At 46.8% G+C, this 20,091-nt stretch overlaps 28 non-coding genes across 28 annotated transcripts; all 28 read right to left on the bottom strand.

Annotated features, from left to right (window-relative positions):
* Positions 1–92: 92 nt before the first annotated feature.
* On the bottom strand, positions 93–165 carry Trnar-ucg (transfer RNA arginine (anticodon UCG)). The gene has a single exon. It is a non-coding gene; the product is annotated as a tRNA-Arg (tRNA).
* A 511-nt stretch (positions 166–676) lies between these two features.
* Positions 677–748, bottom strand: Trnat-agu (transfer RNA threonine (anticodon AGU)). Its single transcript has one exon. It is a non-coding gene; the product is annotated as a tRNA-Thr (tRNA).
* Positions 749–1,086: 338 nt separating this feature from the next.
* Trnak-cuu (transfer RNA lysine (anticodon CUU)) lies at positions 1,087–1,159 on the bottom strand. Its single transcript has one exon. It is a non-coding gene; the product is annotated as a tRNA-Lys (tRNA).
* Positions 1,160–1,609: 450 nt separating this feature from the next.
* On the bottom strand, positions 1,610–1,682 carry Trnar-ucg (transfer RNA arginine (anticodon UCG)). Its single transcript has one exon. It is a non-coding gene; the product is annotated as a tRNA-Arg (tRNA).
* A 923-nt stretch (positions 1,683–2,605) lies between these two features.
* Trnak-cuu (transfer RNA lysine (anticodon CUU)) lies at positions 2,606–2,678 on the bottom strand. Its single transcript has one exon. It is a non-coding gene; the product is annotated as a tRNA-Lys (tRNA).
* A 450-nt stretch (positions 2,679–3,128) lies between these two features.
* On the bottom strand, positions 3,129–3,201 carry Trnar-ucg (transfer RNA arginine (anticodon UCG)). Its single transcript has one exon. It is a non-coding gene; the product is annotated as a tRNA-Arg (tRNA).
* Positions 3,202–3,717: 516 nt separating this feature from the next.
* Positions 3,718–3,789, bottom strand: Trnat-agu (transfer RNA threonine (anticodon AGU)). Its single transcript has one exon. It is a non-coding gene; the product is annotated as a tRNA-Thr (tRNA).
* Positions 3,790–4,650: 861 nt separating this feature from the next.
* Positions 4,651–4,723, bottom strand: Trnar-ucg (transfer RNA arginine (anticodon UCG)). Its single transcript has one exon. It is a non-coding gene; the product is annotated as a tRNA-Arg (tRNA).
* A 510-nt stretch (positions 4,724–5,233) lies between these two features.
* On the bottom strand, positions 5,234–5,305 carry Trnat-agu (transfer RNA threonine (anticodon AGU)). Its single transcript has one exon. It is a non-coding gene; the product is annotated as a tRNA-Thr (tRNA).
* Positions 5,306–6,166: 861 nt separating this feature from the next.
* Trnar-ucg (transfer RNA arginine (anticodon UCG)) lies at positions 6,167–6,239 on the bottom strand. Its single transcript has one exon. It is a non-coding gene; the product is annotated as a tRNA-Arg (tRNA).
* Positions 6,240–6,746: 507 nt separating this feature from the next.
* Trnat-agu (transfer RNA threonine (anticodon AGU)) lies at positions 6,747–6,818 on the bottom strand. Its single transcript has one exon. It is a non-coding gene; the product is annotated as a tRNA-Thr (tRNA).
* An 861-nt stretch (positions 6,819–7,679) lies between these two features.
* On the bottom strand, positions 7,680–7,752 carry Trnar-ucg (transfer RNA arginine (anticodon UCG)). The gene has a single exon. It is a non-coding gene; the product is annotated as a tRNA-Arg (tRNA).
* Positions 7,753–8,247: 495 nt separating this feature from the next.
* On the bottom strand, positions 8,248–8,319 carry Trnat-agu (transfer RNA threonine (anticodon AGU)). The gene has a single exon. It is a non-coding gene; the product is annotated as a tRNA-Thr (tRNA).
* Positions 8,320–9,180: 861 nt separating this feature from the next.
* On the bottom strand, positions 9,181–9,253 carry Trnar-ucg (transfer RNA arginine (anticodon UCG)). Its single transcript has one exon. It is a non-coding gene; the product is annotated as a tRNA-Arg (tRNA).
* A 1,446-nt stretch (positions 9,254–10,699) lies between these two features.
* Positions 10,700–10,772, bottom strand: Trnar-ucg (transfer RNA arginine (anticodon UCG)). The gene has a single exon. It is a non-coding gene; the product is annotated as a tRNA-Arg (tRNA).
* A 516-nt stretch (positions 10,773–11,288) lies between these two features.
* On the bottom strand, positions 11,289–11,360 carry Trnat-agu (transfer RNA threonine (anticodon AGU)). The gene has a single exon. It is a non-coding gene; the product is annotated as a tRNA-Thr (tRNA).
* An 861-nt stretch (positions 11,361–12,221) lies between these two features.
* On the bottom strand, positions 12,222–12,294 carry Trnar-ucg (transfer RNA arginine (anticodon UCG)). Its single transcript has one exon. It is a non-coding gene; the product is annotated as a tRNA-Arg (tRNA).
* A 516-nt stretch (positions 12,295–12,810) lies between these two features.
* Trnat-agu (transfer RNA threonine (anticodon AGU)) lies at positions 12,811–12,882 on the bottom strand. Its single transcript has one exon. It is a non-coding gene; the product is annotated as a tRNA-Thr (tRNA).
* A 338-nt stretch (positions 12,883–13,220) lies between these two features.
* Trnak-cuu (transfer RNA lysine (anticodon CUU)) lies at positions 13,221–13,293 on the bottom strand. The gene has a single exon. It is a non-coding gene; the product is annotated as a tRNA-Lys (tRNA).
* Positions 13,294–13,743: 450 nt separating this feature from the next.
* On the bottom strand, positions 13,744–13,816 carry Trnar-ucg (transfer RNA arginine (anticodon UCG)). Its single transcript has one exon. It is a non-coding gene; the product is annotated as a tRNA-Arg (tRNA).
* Positions 13,817–14,332: 516 nt separating this feature from the next.
* Trnat-agu (transfer RNA threonine (anticodon AGU)) lies at positions 14,333–14,404 on the bottom strand. The gene has a single exon. It is a non-coding gene; the product is annotated as a tRNA-Thr (tRNA).
* A 338-nt stretch (positions 14,405–14,742) lies between these two features.
* On the bottom strand, positions 14,743–14,815 carry Trnak-cuu (transfer RNA lysine (anticodon CUU)). Its single transcript has one exon. It is a non-coding gene; the product is annotated as a tRNA-Lys (tRNA).
* Positions 14,816–15,265: 450 nt separating this feature from the next.
* Positions 15,266–15,338, bottom strand: Trnar-ucg (transfer RNA arginine (anticodon UCG)). The gene has a single exon. It is a non-coding gene; the product is annotated as a tRNA-Arg (tRNA).
* Positions 15,339–16,781: 1,443 nt separating this feature from the next.
* Trnar-ucg (transfer RNA arginine (anticodon UCG)) lies at positions 16,782–16,854 on the bottom strand. Its single transcript has one exon. It is a non-coding gene; the product is annotated as a tRNA-Arg (tRNA).
* A 516-nt stretch (positions 16,855–17,370) lies between these two features.
* Positions 17,371–17,442, bottom strand: Trnat-agu (transfer RNA threonine (anticodon AGU)). Its single transcript has one exon. It is a non-coding gene; the product is annotated as a tRNA-Thr (tRNA).
* An 861-nt stretch (positions 17,443–18,303) lies between these two features.
* Positions 18,304–18,376, bottom strand: Trnar-ucg (transfer RNA arginine (anticodon UCG)). Its single transcript has one exon. It is a non-coding gene; the product is annotated as a tRNA-Arg (tRNA).
* A 510-nt stretch (positions 18,377–18,886) lies between these two features.
* Trnat-agu (transfer RNA threonine (anticodon AGU)) lies at positions 18,887–18,958 on the bottom strand. Its single transcript has one exon. It is a non-coding gene; the product is annotated as a tRNA-Thr (tRNA).
* Positions 18,959–19,818: 860 nt separating this feature from the next.
* Positions 19,819–19,891, bottom strand: Trnar-ucg (transfer RNA arginine (anticodon UCG)). Its single transcript has one exon. It is a non-coding gene; the product is annotated as a tRNA-Arg (tRNA).
* Positions 19,892–20,091: the final 200 nt, after the last annotated feature.

Here is a 20,091-nt window from a genome sequence, read left to right as displayed (position 1 = left end):
CACAAAATGGTCAACAGCAACATTCAGACGGTTTCGTACTGCACAATTGCTACATTAAAACGGTATGTTTGTTTCTCAGAACTGGAAAAACACGACCGTGACAGGATTCGAACCTGCAATCTTCGGATCCGAAGTCCGACGCCTTATCCATTAGGCCACACGGTCACTGACGACCAAGCATAACTTATATACGATTCATCTCCAAACGCTCACACCCCCCTGAGGAATTGTGTTTTCGTTCCACACAGCCGCTGCCCCTTACTCTTTCCCACCCATTCGTTACGTTCAACCTCTTACGAGACCGACCAAACATAGACAGGAAAACAAGACATCACACTTTGCGCAATCGGAATCGATGGCAGGGTGTCCCTCGCCGCATTTGCTACGATGGCCATTTGCTAATTCTGCAGAAGCGGCGGCGGCGACGACGACGACGAAGACGAAGACGACGACCGCGGGAGGCTCAGAGATTTGTGAGAAATACATCTATAAAATGTAATTCAGAATGCCTCGTCCCACCTTATGCAATACCGCTTTGGCAAATGCTTTATCAGCGCCATTCGCCTTAATCACATCTGAGAGTAATTCTTAATAAAACGCCTCTCGCTAATTGTTCGCCATCACAGATACTGTTTGCTATACGGCCATGACGCGCAACTGATTTCCAAAATTCGTCTTCCTCCTGTGAGGATGGAACTCACGACTCCTGGTTTACTAGACCAGTGCTCTACCACTGAGCTAAAGAGGCGCGTCCTAGCGGAACTTTTGCGTACTTCGTCCGTACGGTCGTCTGAATCTTCAGACTTCAGCTGACAACACTTCATATTTTTCACTAATATTTGCAGCTATGGCGAGCCATTACTGCTTGGATACACATCTGACACGTAGCCGATGTTCTCTCCAAACAAAATCACCTGCACTTCAGAACATGACTTTCACACATGTCTACAAAATCACCTTCACCTTCAAATACAGTTTTCTTGCGACTGATTGAGACGTAGGCAAATTTTAAAGTTGCTATTTCCATTACATCACGTTAATCAGAAAATCGGTAATTTACATCTGCAGTGGAGAAAAATTCCGTTCCGCCCAGCGAAGGGCTCGAACCCACGACCCTGTGATTAAGAGTCTCATGCTCTACCGACTGAGCTAGCCGTGCTGCCTCGTTGGGTACCTCCTGGGTAGCAGATCACACAGTACTCGTTTGGGTTGGTTGGTCCCATACAGAATCTCTCCATGCTGCCTAATGTTTTCCTAACGACACTCGTCACGTACTTCACTTTTATTTCATAATCATTTCTGAGAGGTAAAGGAATTGCATGACAATCTGCAGAGCTAGCGGCGTCAAAATTAACACACATACTTGACGTGACTCAAAAGCCGAACGAGTTACTTTCCGACGTTGTTTTAGATGTGCAAGTGCCAGTCAAACCTCGCGGTGAGGGCACTCTGCCGACCATTTTGCTAGTTAACACCGGTCTTCTTGTGTGTGTTTCAAGCTCAAGACCATCTCCAAGCACAAAATGGTCAACAGCAACATTCAGACGGTTTCGTACTGCACAATTGCTACATTAAAACGGTATGTTTGTTTCTCAGAACTGGAAAAACACGACCGTGACAGGATTCGAACCTGCAATCTTCGGATCCGAAGTCCGACGCCTTATCCATTAGGCCACACGGTCACTGACGACCAAGTATAACTTATATACGATTCATCTCGAAACGCTCACACCCCCTGAGGAATTGTGGTTTCGTTCCACACAGCCGCTGCCCCTTACTCTTTCCCACCCATTCGTTACATTCAACCTCTTACGAGACCGACCAAACATAGACAGGAAAACAAGACCACACACTTTGCGCAATCGGAATCGATGGCAGGGTGTCCCTCGCCGCATTTTCTACGATGGCCATTTGCTAATTCTGCAGAAGCGGCGGCGGCGGCGACGACGACGACGACGACGAAGATGACGACCGCGGGAGGCTCAGAGATTTGTGAGAAATACATCTATAAAATGTAATTCAGAATGCCTCGTCCCACCTTGTGCCGTGGGCCGTTGGCAAATGCTTTATCAGCGCCATTCGCCTTAATCACATCTGAGAGTAATTCTTAATAAAACGCCTCTCGCTAATTGTTCGCCATCACAGATACTGTTTGCTATACGGCCATGACGCGCAACTGATTTCCAAAATTCGTCTTCCTCCTTTGAAGATGGAACTCACGACTCCTGGTTTACTAGACCAGTGCTCTACCACTGAGCTAAAGAGGCGCGGCCTAGCGGAACTTTTGCGTACTTCGTTCGTACGGTCGTCTGAATCTTCTGACTTCAGCTGACAACACTTCATATTTTTCACTAATATTTGCAGCTATGGCGACCCATTACTGCTTGGATACACATCTGACACGTAGCCGATGTTCTCTCCAAACAAAATCACCTGCACTTCAGAACATGACTTTCACACATGTCTACAAAATCACCTTCACCTTCAAATACAGTTTTCTTGCGACTGATTGAGACGTAGGCAAATTTTAAAGTTGCTATTTCCATTACATCACGTTAATCAGAAAATCGGTAATTTACATCTGCAGTGGAGAAAAATTCCGTTCCGCCCAGCGAAGGGCTCGAACCCACGACCCTGTGATTAAGAGTCTCATGCTCTACCGACTGAGCTAGCCGTGCTGCCTCGTTGGGTACCTCCGGGGTAGCAGATCACACAGTACTCGTTTGGGTTGGTTGGTCCCATACAGAATCTCTCCATGCTGCCTAATGTTTTCCTAACGACACTCGTCACGTACTTCACTTTTATTTCATAATCATTTCTGAGAGGAAAAGGAATTGCATGACAATCTGCAGAGCTAGCGGCGTCAAAATTAACACACATACTTGACGTGACTCAAAAGCCGAACGAGTTACTTTCCGACGTTGTTTTAGATGTGCAAGTGCCAGTCAAACCTCGCGGTGAGGGCACTCTGCCGACCATTTCGCTAGTTAACACCGGTCTTCTTGTGTGTGTTACAAGCTCAAGACCATCTTCAAGCACAAAATGGTCAACAGCAACATTCAGACGGTTTCGTACTGCACAATTGCTACATTAAAACGGTATGTTTGTTTCTCAGAACTGGAAAAACACGACCGTGACAGGACTCGAACCTGCAATCTTCGGATCCGAAGTCCGACGCCTTATCCATTAGGCCACACGGTCACTGACGACCAAGTATAACTTATATACGATTCATCTCGAAACGCTCACACCCCCTGAGGAATTGTGGTTTCGTTCCACACAGCCGCTGCCCCTTACTCTTTCCCACCCATTCGTTACATTCAACCTCTTACGAGACCGACCAAACATAGACAGGAAAACAAGACCACACACTTTGCGCAATCGGAATCGATGGCAGGGTGTCCCTCGCCGCATTTTCTACGATGGCCATTTGCTAATTCTGCAGAAGCGGCGGCGGCGACGACGACGACGACGACGACGACGAAGACGACGACCGCGGGAGGCTCAGAGATTTGTGAGAAATACATCTATAAAATGTAATTCAGAATGCCTCGTCCCACCTTCTGCCGTACCGCTTTGGCAAATGCTTTATCAGCGCCATACGCCTTAATCACATCTGAGAGTAATTCTTAATAAAACGCCTCTCGCTAATTGTTCGCCATCACAGATACTGTTTGCTATACGGCCATGACGCGCAACTGATTTCCAAAATTCGTCTTCCTCCTGTGAGGATGGAACTCACGACTCCTGGTTTACTAGACCAGTGCTCTACCACTGAGCTAAAGAGGCGCGGCCTAGCGGAACTTTTGCGTACTTCGTCCGTACGGTCGTCTGAATCTTCAGACTTCAGCTGACAACACTTCATATTTTTCACTAATATTTGCAGCTATGGCGACCCATTACTGCTTGGATACACATCTGACACGTAGCCGATGTTCTCTCCAAACAAAATCACCTGCACTTCAGAACATGACTTTCACACATGTCTACAAAATCACCTTCACCTTCAAATACAGTTTTCTTGCGACTGATTGAGACGTAGGCAAATTTTAAAGTTGCTATTTCCATTACGTCACGTTAATCAGAAAATCGGTAATTTACATCTGCAGTGGAGAAAAATTCCGTTCCGCCCAGCGAAGGGCTCGAACCCACGACCCTGTGATTAAGAGTCTCATGCTCTACCAACCGAGCTAGCCGTGCTGCCTCGTTGGGTACCTCCTGGGTAGCAGATCACACAGTACTCGTTTGGGTTGGTTGGTCCCATACAGAATCTCTCCATGCTGCCTAATGTTTTCCTAACGACACTCGTCACGTACTTCACTTTTATTTCATAATCACTTCTGAGAGGTAAAGGAATTGCATGACAATCTGCAGAGCTAGCGGCGTCAAAATTAACACACATACTTGACGTGACTCAAAAGCCGAACGAGTTACTTTCCGACGTTGTTTTAGATGTGCAAGTGCCAGTCAAACCTCGCGGTGAGGGCACTCTGCCGACCATTTCGCTAGTTAACACCGGTCTTCTTGTGTGTGTTTCAAGCTCAAGACCATCTCCAAGCACAAAATGGTCAACAGCAACATTCAGACGGTTTCGTACTGCACAATTGCTACATTAAAACGGTATGTTAGTTTCTCAGAACTGGAAAAACACGACCGTGACAGGATTCGAACCTGCAATCTTCGGATCCGAAGTCCGACGCCTTATCCATTAGGCCACACGGTCACTGACGACCAAGTATAACTTATATACGATTCATCTCGAAACGCTCACACCCCCTGAGGAATTGTGGTTTCGTTCCACACAGCCGCTGCCCCTTACTCTTTCCCACCCATTCGTTACATTCAACCTCTTACGAGACCGACCAAACATAGACAGGAAAACAAGACCACACACTTTGCGCAATCGGAATCGATGGCAGGGTGTCCCTCGCCGCATTTTCTACGATGGCCATTTGCTAATTCTGCAGAAGCGGCGGCGGCGACGACGACGACGACGACGAAGACGACGACCGCGGGAGGCTCAGAGATTTGTGAGAAATACATCTATAAAATGTAATTCAGAATGCCTCGTCCCACCTTCTGCCGTACCGCTTTGGCAAATGCTTTATCAGCGCCATTCGCCTTAATCACATCTGAGAGTAATTCTTAATAAAACGCCTCTCGCTAATTGTTCGCCATCACAGATACTGTTTGCTATACGGCCATGACGCGCAACTGATTTCCAAAATTCGTCTTCCTCCTGTGAGGATGGAACTCACGACTCCTGGTTTACTAGACCAGTGCTCTACCACTGAGCTAAAGAGGCGCGGCCTAGCGGAACTTTAGCGTACTTCGTCCGTACGGTCGTCTGAATCTTCAGACTTCAGCTGACAACACTTCATATTTTTCACTAATATTTGCAGCTATGGCGACCCATTACTGCTTGGATACACATCTGACACGTAGCCGATGTTCTCTCCAAACAAAATCACCTGCACTTCAGAACATGACTTTCACACATGTCTACAAAATCACCTTCACCTTCAAATACAGTTTTCTTGCGACTGATTGAGACGTAGGCACATTTTAAAGTTGCTATTTCCATTACGTCACGTTAATCAGAAAATCGGTAATTTACATCTGCAGTGGAGAAAAATTCCGTTCCGCCCAGCGAAGGGCTCGAACCCACGACCCTGTGATTAAGAGTCTCATGCTCTACCAACCGAGCTAGCCGTGCTGCCTCGTTGGGTACCTCCTGGGTAGCAGATCACACAGTACTCGTTTGGGTTGGTTGGTCCCATACAGAATCTCTCCATGCTGCCTAATGTTTTCCTAACGACACTCGTCACGTACTTCACTTTTATTTCATAATCATTTCTGAGAGGTAAAGGAATTGCATGACAATCTGCAGAGCTAGCGGCGTCAAAATTAACACACATACTTGACGTGACTCAAAAGCCGAACGAGTTACTTTCCGACGTTGTTTTAGATGTGCAAGTGCCAGTCAAACCTCGCGGTGAGGGCACTCTGCCGACCATTTCGCTAGTTAACACCGGTCTTCTTGTGTGTGTTTCAAGCTCAAGACCATCTCCAAGCACAAAATGGTCAACAGCAACATTCAGACGGTTTCGTACTGCACAATTGCTACATTAAAACGGTATGTTTGTTTCTCAGAACTGGAAAAACATGACCGTGACAGGATTCGAACCTGCAATCTTCGGATCCGAAGTCCGACGCCTTATCCATTAGGCCACATGGTCACTGACGACCAAGTATAACTTATATACGATTCATCTCGAAACGCTCACACCCCCTGAGGAATTGTGTTTTCGTTCCACACAGCCGCTGCCCCTTACTCTTTCCCACCCATTCGTTACATTCAACCTCTTACGAGACCGACCAAACATAGACAGGAAAACAAGACCACACACTTTGCGCAATCGGAATCGATGGCAGGGTGTCCCTCGCCGCATTTGCTACGATGGCCATTTGCTAATTCTGCAGAAGCGGCGGCGGCGACGACGACGACGACGAAGACGACGACCGCGGGAGGCTCAGAGATTTGTGAGAAATACATCTATAAAATGTAATTCAGAATGCCTCGTCCCACCTTCTGCCTTACCGCTTTGGCAAATGCTTTATCAGCGCCATTCGCCTTAATCACATCTGAGAGTAATTCTTAATAAAACGCCTCTCGCTAATTGTTCGCCATCACAGATACTGTTTGCTATACGGCCATGACGCGCAACTGATTTCCAAAATTCGTCTTCCTCCTGTGAGGATGGAACTCACGACTCCTGGTTTACTAGACCAGTGCTCTACCACTGAGCTAAAGAGGCGCGGCCTAGCGGAACTTTTGCGTACTTCGTCCGTACGGTCGTCTGAATCTTCAGACTTCAGCTGACAACACTTCATATTTTTCACTAATATTTGCAGCTATGGCGACCCATTACTGCTTGGATACACATCTGACACGTAGCCGATGTTCTCTCCAAACAAAATCACCTGCACTTCAGAACATGACTTTCACACATGTCTACAAAATCACCTTCACCTTCAAATACAGTTTTCTTGCGACTGATTGAGACGTAGGCAAATTTTAAAGTTGCTATTTCCATTACATCACGTTAATCAGAAAATCGGTAATTGACATCTGCAGTGGAGAAAAATTCCGTTCCGCCCAGCGAAGGGCTCGAACCCACGACCCTGTGATTATGAGTCTCATGCTCTACCAACCGAGCTAGCCGTGCTGCCTCGTTGGGTACCTCCTGGGTAGCAGATCACACAGTACTCGTTTGGGTTGGTTGGTCCCATACAGAATCTCTCCATGCTGCCTAATGTTTTCCTAACGACACTCGTCACGTACTTCACTTTTATTTCATAATCATTTCTGAGAGGTAAAGGAATTGCATGACAATCTGCAGAGCTAGCGGCGTCAAAATTAACACACATACTTGACGTGACTCAAAAGCCGAACGAGTTACTTTCCGACGTTGTTTTAGATGTGCAAGTGCCAGTCAAACCTCGCGGTGAGGGCACTCTGCCGACCATTTCGCTAGTTAACACCGGTCTTCTTGTGTGTGTTTCAAGCTCAAGACCATCTCCAAGCACAAAATGGTCAACAGCAACATTCAGACGGTTTCGTACTGCACAATTGCTACATTAAAACGGTATGTTTGTTTCTCAGAACTGGAAAAACACGACCGTGACAGGATTCGAACCTGCAATCTTCGGATCCGAAGTCCGACGCCTTATCCATTAGGCCACACGGTCACTGACGACCAAGTATAACTTATATACGATTCATCTCGAAACGCTCACACCCCCTGAGGAATTGTGTTTTCGTTCCACACAGCCGCTGCCCCTTACTCTTTCCCACCCATTCGTTACATTCAACCTCTTACGAGACCGACCAAACATAGACAGGAAAACAAGACCACACACTTTGCGCAATCGGAATCGATGGCAGGGTGTCCCTCGCCGCATTTGCTACGATGGCCATTTGCTAATTCTGCAGAAGCGGCGGCGGCGACGACGACGACGACCGCGGGAGGCTCAGAGATTTGTGAGAAATACATCTATAAAATGTAATTCAGAATGCCTCGTCCCACCTTCTGCCTTACCGCTTTGGCAAATGCTTTATCAGCGCCATTCGCCTTAATCACATCTGAGAGTAATTCTTAATAAAACGCCTCTCGCTAATTGTTCGCCATCACAGATACTGTTTGCTATACGGCCATGACGCGCAACTGATTTCCAAAACTCGTCTTCCTCCTGTGAGGATGGAACTCACGACTCCTGGTTTACTAGACCAGTGCTCTACCACTGAGCTAAAGAGGCGCGGCCTAGCGGAACTTTTGCGTACTTCGTCCGTACGGTCGTCTGAATCTTCAGACTTCAGCTGACAACACTTCATATTTTTCACTAATATTTGCAGCTATGGCGACCCATTACTGCTTGGATACACATCTGACACGTAGCCGATGTTCTCTCCAAACAAAATCACCTGCACTTCAGAACATGACTTTCACACATGTCTACAAAATCACCTTCACCTTCAAATACAGTTTTCTTGCGACTGATTGAGACGTAGGCAAATTTTAAAGTTGCTATTTCCATTACATCACGTTAATCAGAAAATCGGTAATTGACATCTGCAGTGGAGAAAAATTCCGTTCCGCCCAGCGAAGGGCTCGAACCCACGACCCTGTGATTATGAGTCTCATGCTCTACCAACCGAGCTAGCCGTGCTGCCTCGTTGGGTACCTCCTGGGTAGCAGATCACACAGTACTCGTTTGGGTTGGTTGGTCCCATACAGAATCTCTCCATGCTGCCTAATGTTTTCCTAACGACACTCGTCACGTACTTCACTTTTATTTCATAATCATTTCTGAGAGGTAAAGGAATTGCATGACAATCTGCAGAGCTAGCGGCGTCAAAATTAACACACATACTTGACGTGACTCAAAAGCCGAACGAGCTACTTTCCGACGTTGTTTTAGATGTGCAAGTGCCAGTCAAACCTCGCGGTGAGGGCACTCTGCCGACCATTTCGCTAGTTAACACCGGTCTTCTTGTGTGTGTTTCAAGCTCAAGACCATCTCCAAGCACAAAATGGTCAACAGCAACATTCAGACGGTTTCGTACTGCACAATTGCTACATTAAAACGGTATGTTTGTTTCTCAGAACTGGAAAAAAATGACCGTGACAGGATTCGAACCTGCAATCTTCGGATCCGAAGTCCGACGCCTTATCCATTAGGCCACACGGTCACTGACGACCAAGTATAACTTATATACGATTCATCTCGAAACGCTCACACCCCCTGAGGAATTGTGTTTTCGTTCCACACAGCCGCTGCCCCTTACTCTTTCCCACCCATTCGTTACATTCAACCTCTTACGAGACCGACCAAACATAGACAGGAAAACAAGACCACACACTTTGCGCAATCGGAATCGATGGCAGGGTGTCCCTCGCCGCATTTGCTACGATGGCCATTTGCTAATTCTGCAGAAGCGGCGGCGGCGACGACGACGACGACGACGACGAAGACGACGACCGCGGGAGGCTCAGAGATTTGTGAGAAATACTTCTATAAAATGTAATACAGAATGAATCGTCCCACCTTATGCCGTACCGCTTTGGCAAATGCTTTATCAGCGCCATTCGCCTTAATCACATCTGAGAGCAATTCTTAATAAAACGCCTCTCGCTAATTGTTCGCCATCACAGATACTGTTTGCTATACGGCCATGACGCGCAACTGATTTCCAAAATTCGTCTTCCTCCTGTGAGGATGGAACTCACGACTCCTGGTTTACTAGACCAGTGCTCTGCCACTGAGCTAAAGAGGCGCGGCCTAGCGGAACTTTTGCGTACTTCGTCGGTACGGTCGTCTGAATCTTCAGACTTCAGCTGACAACTCTTCATATTTTTCACTAATATTTGCAGCTATGGCGACCCATTACTGCTTGGATACACATCTGACACGTAGCCGATGTTCTCTCCAAACAAAATCACCTGCACTTCAGAACATGACTTTCACACATGTCTACAAAATCACCTTCACCTTCAAATACAGTTTTCTTGCGACTGATTGAGACGTAGGCAAATTTTAAAGTTGCTATTTCCATTACATCACGTTAATCAGAAAATCGGTAATTTACATCTGCAGTGGAGAAAAATTCCGTTCCGCCCAGCGAAGGGCTCGAACCCACGACCCTGTGACTAAGAGTCTCATCCTCTACCGACTGAGCTAGCCGTGCTGCCTCGTTGGGTACCTCCTGGGTAGCAGATCACACAGTACTCGTTTGGGTTGGTTGGTCCCATACAGAATCTCTCCATGCTGCCTAATGTTTTCCTAACGACACTCGTCACGTACTTCACTTTTATTTCATAATCATTTCTGAGAGGAAAAGGAATTGCATGACAATCTGCAGAGCTAGCTGCGTCAAAATTAACACACATACTTGACGTGACTCAAAAGCCGAACGAGTTACTTTCCGACGTTGTTTTAGATGTGCAAGTGCCAGTCAAACCTCGCGGTGAGGGCACTCTGCCGACCATTTCGCTAGTTAACACCGGTCTTCTTGTGTGTGTTTCAAGCTCAAGACCATCTTCAAGCACAAAATGGTCAACAGCAACATTCAGACGGTTTCGTACTGCACAATTGCTACATTAAAACGGTATGTTTGTTTCTCAGAACTGGAAAAACACGACCGTGACAGGATTCGAACCTGCAATCTTCGGATCCGAAGTCCGACGCCTTATCCATTAGGCCACACGGTCACTGACGACCAAGTATAACTTATATACGATTCATCTCGAAACGCTCACACCCCCTGAGGAATTGTGGTTTCGTTCCACACAGCCGCTGCCCCTTACTCTTTCCCACCCATTCGTTACATTCAACCTCTTACGAGACCGACCAAACATAGACAGGAAAACAAGACCACACACTTTGCGCAATCGGAATCGATGGCAGGGTGTCCCTCGCCGCATTTGCTACGATGGCCATTTGCTAATTCTGCAGAAGCGGCGGCGGCGACGACGACGACGACGACGACGACGAAGACGACGACCGCGGGAGGCTCAGAGATTTGTGAGAAATACATCTATAAAATGTAATTCAGAATGCCTCGTCCCACCTTATGCCGTACCGCTTTGGCAAATGCTTTATCAGCGCCATTCGCCTTAATCACATCTGAGAGTAATTCTTAATAAAACGCCTCTCGCTAATTGTTCGCCATCACAGATACTGTTTGCTATACGGCCATGACGCGCAACTGATTTCCAAAATTCGTCTTCCTCCTGTGAGGATGGAACTCACGACTCCTGGTTTACTAGACCAGTGCTCTACCACTGAGCTAAAGAGGCGCGGCCTAGCGGAACTTTTGCGTACTTCGTCCGTACGGTCGTCTGAATCTTCAGACTTCAGCTGACAACACTTCATATTTTTCACTAATATTTGCAGCTATGGCGACCCATTACTGCTTGGATACACATCTGACACGTAGCCGATGTTCTCTCCAAACAAAATCACCTGCACTTCAGAACATGACTTTCACACATGTCTACAAAATCACCTTCACCTTCAAATACAGTTTTCTTGCGACTGATTGAGACGTAGGCATATTTTAAAGTTACTATTACCATTACATCACGTTAATCAGAAAATCGGTAATTTACATCTGCAGTGGAGAAAAATTCCGTTCCGCCCAGCGAAGGGCTCGAACCCACGACCCTGTGATTAAGAGTCTCATCCTCTACCGACTGAGCTAGCCGTGCTGCCTCGTTGGGTACCTCCTGGGTAGCAGATCACACAGTACTCGTTTGTGTTGGTTGGTCCCATACAGAATCTCTCCATGCTGCCTAATGTTTTCCTAACGACACTCGTCACGTACTTCACTTTTATTTCATAATCATTTCTGAGAGGTAAAGGAATTGCATGACAATCTGCAGAGCTAGCGGCGTCAAAATTAACACACATACTTGACGTGACTCAAAAGCCGAACGAGTTACTTTCCGACGTTGTTTTAGATGTGCAAGTGCCAGTCAAACCTCGCGGTGAGGGCACTCTGCCGACCATTTCGCTAGTTAACACCGGTCTTCTTGTGTGTGCTTCAAGCTCAAGACCATCTTCAAGCACAAAATGGTCAACAGCAACATTCAGACGGTTTCGTACTGCACAATTGCTACATTAAAACGGTATGTTTGTTTCTCAGAACTGGAAAAACACGACCGTGACAGGACTCGAACCTGCAATCTTCGGATCCGAAGTCCGACGCCTTATCCTTTAGGCCACACGGTCACTGACGACCAAGTATAACTTATATACGATTCATCTCGAAACGCTCACACCCCCTGAGGAATTGTGGTTTCGTTCCACACAGCCGCTGCCCCTTACTCTTTCCCACCCATTCGTTACATTCAACCTCTTACGAGACCGACCAAACATAGACAGGAAAACAAGACCACACACTTTGTGCAATCGGAATCGATGGCAGGGTGTCCCTCGCCGCATTTGCTACGATGGCCATTTGCTAATTCTGCAGAAGCGGCGGCGGCGACGGCGACGACGACGACGACGACGAAGACGACGACCGCGGGAGGCTCAGAGATTTGTGAGAAATACATCTATAAAATGTAATTCAGAATGCCTCGTCCCACCTTATGCCGTACTGCTTTGGCAAATGCTTTATCAGCGCCATTCGCCTTAATCACATCTGAGAGTAATTCTTAATAAAACGCCTCTCGCTAATTGTTCGCCATCACAGATACTGTTTGCTATACGGCCATGACGCGCAACTGATTTCCAAAATTCGTCTTCCTCCTGTGAGGATGGAACTCACGACTCCTGGTTTACTAGACCAGTGCTCTACCACTGAGCTAAAGAGGCGCGGCCTAGCGGAACTTTTGCGTACTTCGTCCGTACGGTCGTCTGAATCTTCAGACTTCAGCTGACAACACTTCATATTTTTCACTAATATTTGCAGCTATGGCGACCCATTACTGCTTGGATACACATCTGACACGTAGCCGATGTTCTCTCCAAACAAAATCACCTGCACTTCAGAACATGACTTTCAAACATGTCTACAAAATCACCTTCACTTTCATATACAGTTTTCTTGCGACTGATTGAGACGTAGGCAAATTTTAAAGTTGCTATTTCCATTACATCACGTTAATCAGAAAATCGGTAATTTACATCTGCAGTGGAGAAAAATTCCGTTCCGCCCAGCGAAGGGCTCGAACCCACGACCCTGTGATTAAGAGTCTCATGCTCTACCGACTGAGCTAGCCGTGCTGCCTCGTTGGGTACCTCCTGGGTAGCAGATCACACAGTACTCGTTTGGGTTGGTTGGTCCCATACAGAATCTCTCCATGCTGCCTAATGTTTTCCTAACGACACTCGTCACGTACTTCACTTTTATTTCATAATCATTTCTGAGAGGTAAAGGAATTGCATGACAATCTGCAGAGCTAGCGGCGTCAAAATTAACACACATACTTGACGTGACTCAAAAGCCGAACGAGTTACTTTCCGACGTTGTTTTAGATGTGCAAGTGCCAGTCAAACCTCGCGGTGAGGGCACTCTGCCGACCATTTCGCTAGTTAACACCGGTCTTCTTGTGTGTGCTTCAAGCTCAAGACCATCTTCAAGCACAAAATGGTCAACAGCGACATTCAGACGGTTTCGTACTGCACAATTGCTACATTAAAACGGTATGTTTGTTTCTCAGAACTGGAAAAACACGACCGTGACAGGATTCGAACCTGCAATCTTCGGATCCGAAGTCCGACGCCTTATCCATTAGGCCACACGGTCACTGACGACCAAGTATAACTTATATACGATTCATCTCGAAACGCTCACACCCCCTGAGGAATTGTGTTTTCGTTCCACACAGCCGCTGCCCCTTACTCTTTCCCACCCATTCGTTACATTCAACCTCTTACGAGACCGACCAAACGTAGACAGGAAAACAAGACCACACACTTTGCGCAATCGGAATCGATGGCAGGGTGTCCCTCGCCGCATTTGCTACGATGGCCATTTGCTAATTCTGCAGAAGCGGCGGCGGCGGCGACGACGACGACGACGACGACGAAGACGACGACCGCGGGAGGCTCAGAGATTTGTGAGAAATACATCTATAAAATGTAATTCAGAATGCCTCGTCCCACCTTATGCCGTACCGCTTTGGCAAATGCTTTATCAGCGCCATTCGCCTTAATCACATCTGAGAGTAATTCTTAATAAAACGCCTCTCGCTAATTGTTCGCCATCACAGATACTGTTTGCTATACGGCCATGACGCGCAACTGATTTCCAAAATTCGTCTTCCTCCTGTGAGGATGGAACTCACGACTCCTGGTTTACTAGACCAGTGCTCTACCACTGAGCTAAAGAGGCGCGGCCTAGCGGAACTTTTGCGTACTTCGTCCGTACGGTCGTCTGAATCTTCAGACTTCAGCTGACAACACTTCATATTTTTCACTAATATTTGCAGCTATGTCGACCCATTACTGCTTGGATACACATCTGACACGTAGCCGATGTTCTCTCCAAACAAAATCACCTGCACTTCAGAACATGACTTTCACACATGTCTACAAAATCACCTTCACCTTCAAATACAGTTTTCTTGCGACTGATTGAGACGTAGGCAAATTTTAAAGTTGCTATTTCCATTACATCACGTTAATCAGAAAATCGGTAATTTACATCTGCAGTGGAGAAAAATTCCGTTCCGCCCAGCGAAGGGCTCGAACCCACGACCCTGTGATTAAGAGTCTCATGCTCTACCGACTGAGCTAGCCGTGCTGCCTCGTTGGGTACCTCCTGGGTAGCAGATCACACAGTACTCGTTTGGGTTGGTTGGTCCCATACAGAATCTCTCCATGCTGCCTAATGTTTTCCTAACGACACTCGTCACGTACTTCACTTTTATTTCATAATCATTTCTGAGAGGTAAAGGAATTGCATGACAATCTGCAGAGCTAGCGGCGTCAAAATTAACACACATACTTGACGTGACTCAAAAGCCGAACGAGTTACTTTCCGACGTTGTTTTAGATGTGCAAGTGCCAGTCAAACCTCGCGGTGAGGGCACTCTGCCGACCATTTCGCTAGTTAACACCGGTCTTCTTGTGTGTGTTTCAAGCTCAAGACCATCTTCAAGCACAAAATGGTCAACAGCAACATTCAGACGGTTTCGTACTGCACAATTGCTACATTAAAACGGTATGTTTGTTTCTCAGAACTGGAAAAACACGACCGTGACAGGATTCGAACCTGCAATCTTCGGATCCGAAGTCCGACGCCTTATCCATTAGGCCACACGGTCACTGACGACCAAGTATAACTTATATACGATTCATCTCGAAACGCTCACACCCCCTGAGGAATTGTGTTTTCGTTCCACACAGCCGCTGCCCCTTACTCTTTCCCACCCATTCGTTACATTCAACCTCTTACGAGACCGACCAAACATAGACAGGAAAACAAGACCACACACTTTGCGCAATCGGAATCGATGGCAGGGTGTCCCTCGCCGCATTTGCTACGATGGCCATTTGCTAATTCTGCAGAAGCGGCGGCGGCGACGACGACGACGACGACGAAGACGACGACCGCGGGAGGCTCAGAGATTTGTGAGAAATACATCTATAAAATGTAATTCAGAATGCCTCGTCCCACCTTATGCCGTACCGCTTTGGCAAATGCTTTATCAGCGCCATTCGCCTTAATCACATCTGAGAGTAATTCTTAATAAAACGCCTCTCGCTAATTGTTCGCCATCACAGATACTGTTTGCTATACGGCCATGACGCGCAACTGATTTCCAAAATTCGTCTTGTTCCTGTGAGGATGGAACTCACGACTCCTGGTTTACTAGACCAGTGCTCTACCACTGAGCTAAAGAGGCGCGGCCTAGCGGAACTTTTGCGTACTTCGTCCGTACGGTCGTCTGAATCTTCAGACTTCAGCTGACAACACTTCATATTTTTCACTAATATTTGCAGCTATGGCGACCCATTACTGCTTGGATACACATCTGACACGTAGCCGATGTTCTCTCCAAACAAAATCACCTGCACTTCAGAACATGACTTTCACACATGTCTACAAAATCACCTTCACCTTCAAATACAGTTTTCTTGCGACTGATTGAGACGTAGGCATATTTTAAAGTTACTATTACCATTACATCACGTTAATCAGAAAATCGGTAATTTACATCTGCAGTGGAGAAAAATTCCGTTCCGCCCAGCGAAGGGCTCGAACCCACGACCCTGTGATTAAGAGTCTCATCCTCTACCGACTGAGCTAGCCGTGCTGCCTCGTTGGGTACCTCCTGGGTAGCAGATCACACAGTACTCGTTTGGGTTGGTTGGTCCCATACAGAATCTCTCCATGCTGCCTAATGTTTTCCTAACGACACTCGTCACGTACTTCACTTTTATTTCATAATCATTTCTGAGAGGTAAAGGAATTGCATGACAATCTGCAGAGCTAGCGGCGTCAAAATTAACACACATACTTGACGTGACTCAAAAGCCGAACGAGTTACTTTCTGACGTTGTTTTAGATGTGCAAGTGCCAGTCAAACCTCGCGGTGAGGGCACTCTGCCGACCATTTCGCTAGTTAACACCGGTCTTCTTGTGTGTGCTTCAAGCTCAAGACCATCTTCAAGCACAAAATGGTCAACAGCAACATTCAGACGGTTTCGTACTGCACAATTGCTACATTAAAACGGTATGTTTGTTTCTCAGAACTGGAAAAACACGACCGTGACAGGACTCGAACCTGCAATCTTCGGATCCGAAGTCCGACGCCTTATCCATTAGGCCACACGGTCACTGACGACCAAGTATAACTTATATACGATTCATCTCGAAACGCTCACACCCCCTGAGGAATTGTGTTTTCGTTCCACACAGCCGCTGCCCCTTACTCTTTCCCACCCATTCGTTACATTCAACCTCTTACGAGACCGACCAAACGTAGACAGGAAAACAAGACCACACACTTTGCGCAATCGGAATCGATGGCAGGGTGTCCCTCGCCGCATTTGCTACGATGGCCATTTGCTAATTCTGCAGAAGCGGCGGCGGCGACGACGACGACGACGACGACGACGAAGACGACGACCGCGGGAGGCTCAGAGATTTGTGAGAAATACATCTATAAAATGTAATTCAGAATGCCTCGTCCCACCTTATGCCGTACCGCTTTGGCAAATGCTTTATCAGCGCCATTCGCCTTAATCACATCTGAGAGTAATTCTTAATAAAACGCCTCTCGCTAATTGTTCGCCATCACAGATACTGTTTGCTATACGGCCATGACGCGCAACTGATTTCCAAAATTCGTCTTCCTCCTGTGAGGATGGAACTCACGACTCCTGGTTTACTAGACCAGTGCTCTACCACTGAGCTAAAGAGGCGCGGCCTAGCGGAACTTTTGCGTACTTCGTCCGTACGGTCGTCTGAATCTTCAGACTTCAGCTGACAACACTTCATATTTTTCACTAATATTTGCAGCTATGTCGACCCATTACTGCTTGGATACACATCTGACACGTAGCCGATGTTCTCTCCAAACAAAATCACCTGCACTTCAGAACATGACTTTCACACATGTCTACAAAATCACCTTCACCTTCAAATACAGTTTTCTTGCGACTGATTGAGACGTAGGCAAATTTTAAAGTTGCTATTTCCATTACATCACGTTAATCAGAAAATCGGTAATTTACATCTGCAGTGGAGAAAAATTCCGTTCCGCCCAGCGAAGGGCTCGAACCCACGACCCTGTGATTAAGAGTCTCATCCTCTACCGACTGAGCTAGCCGTGCTGCCTCGTTGGGTACCTCCTGGGTAGCAGATCACACAGTACTCGTTTGGGTTGGTTGGTCCCATACAGAATCTCTCCATGCTGCCTAATGTTTTCCTAACGACACTCGTCACGTACTTCACTTTTATTTCATAATCATTTCTGAGAGGTAAAGGAATTGCATGACAATCTGCAGAGCTAGCGGCGTCAAAATTAACACACATACTTGACGTGACTCAAAAGCCGAACGAGTTACTTTCCGACGTTGTTTTAGATGTGCAAGTGCCAGTCAAACCTCGCGGTGAGGGCACTCTGCCGACCATTTCGCTAGTTAACACCGGTCTTCTTGTGTGTGCTTCAAGCTCAAGACCATCTTCAAGCACAAAATGGTCAACAGCAACATTCAGACGGTTTCGTACTGCACAATTGCTACATTAAAACGGTATGTTTGTTTCTCAGAACTGGAAAAACACGACCGTGACAGGACTCGAACCTGCAATCTTCGGATCCGAAGTCCGACGCCTTATCCTTTAGGCCACACGGTCACTGACGACGAAGTATAACTTATATACGATTCATCTCGAAACGCTCACACCCCCTGAGGAATTGTGGTTTCGTTCCACACAGCCGCTGCCCCTTACTCTTTCCCACCCATTCGTTACATTCAACCTCTTACGAGACCGACCAAACATAGACAGGAAAACAAGACCACACACTTTGTGCAATCGGAATCGATGGCAGGGTGTCCCTCGCCGCATTTGCTACGATGGCCATTTGCTAATTCTGCAGAAGCGGCGGCGGCGACGACGACGACGACGACGAAGACGACGACCGCGGGAGGCTCAGAGATTTGTGAGAAATACATCTATAAAATGTAATTCAGAATGCCTCGTCCCACCTTATGCCGTACTGCTTTGGCAAATGCTTTATCAGCGCCATTCGCCTTAATCACATCTGAGAGTAATTCTTAATAAAACGCCTCTCGCTAATTGTTCGCCATCACAGATACTGTTTGCTATACGGCCATGACGCGCAACTGATTTCCAAAATTCGTCTTCCTCCTGTGAGGATGGAACTCACGACTCCTGGTTTACTAGACCAGTGCTCTACCACTGAGCTAAAGAGGCGCGGCCTAGCGGAACTTTTGCGTACTTCGTCCGTACGGTCGTCTGAATCTTCAGACTTCAGCTGACAACACTTCATATTTTTCACTAATATTTGCAGCTATGGCGACCCATTACTGCTTGGATACACATCTGACACGTAGCCGATGTTCTCTCCAAACAAAATCACCTGCACTTCAGAACATGACTTTCACACATGTCTACAAAATCACCTTCACCTTCAAATACAGTTTTCTTGCGACTGATTGAGACGTAGGCATATTTTAAAGTTACTATTACCATTACATCACGTTAATCAGAAAATCGGTAATTTACATCTGCAGTGGAGAAAAATTCCGTTCCGCCCAGCGAAGGGCTCGAACCCACGACCCTGTGATTAAGAGTCTCATCCTCTACCGACTGAGCTAGCCGTGCTGCCTCGTTGGGTACCTCAAGGTAGCAGATCACACAGTACTCGTTTGGGTTGGTTGGTCCCATACAGAATCTCTCCATGCTGCCTAATGTTTTCCTAACGACACTCGTCACGTACTTCAATTTTATTTCATAATCATTTCTGAGAGGTAAAGGAATTGCATGACAATCTGCAGAGCTAGCGGCGTCAAAATTAACACACATACTTGACGTGACTCAAAAGCGGAACGAGTTACTTTCCGACGTTGTTTTAGATGTGCAAGTGCCAGTCAAACCTCGCGGTGAGGGCACTCTGCCGACCATTTCGCTAGTTAACACCGGTCTTCTTGTGTGTGCTTCAAGCTCAAGAACATCTTCAAGCACAAAATGGTCAACAGCAACATTCAGACGGTTTCGTACTGCACAATTGCTACATTAAAACGGTATGTTTGTTTCTCAGAACTGGAAAAACACGACCGTGACAGGACTCCAACCTGCAATCTTCGGATCCGAAGTCCGACGCCTTATCCTTTAGGCCACACAGTCACTGACGACCAAGTATAACTTATATACGATTCATCTCGAAACGCTCACACCCCCTGAGGAATTGTGGTTTCGTTCCACACAGCCGCTGCCCCTTACTCTTTCCCACCCATTCGTTACATTCAACCTCTTACGAGACCGACCAAACATAGACAGGAAAACAAGACCACACACTTTGTGCAATCGGAATCGATGGCAGGGTG

Source organism: Schistocerca gregaria, chromosome 11, assembly GCF_023897955.1.
Source record: "Schistocerca gregaria isolate iqSchGreg1 chromosome 11, iqSchGreg1.2, whole genome shotgun sequence".
NCBI lineage: Eukaryota > Metazoa > Arthropoda > Insecta > Orthoptera > Acrididae > Schistocerca > Schistocerca gregaria.
This window is presented reverse-complemented; position numbering and strand designations above follow the sequence as displayed.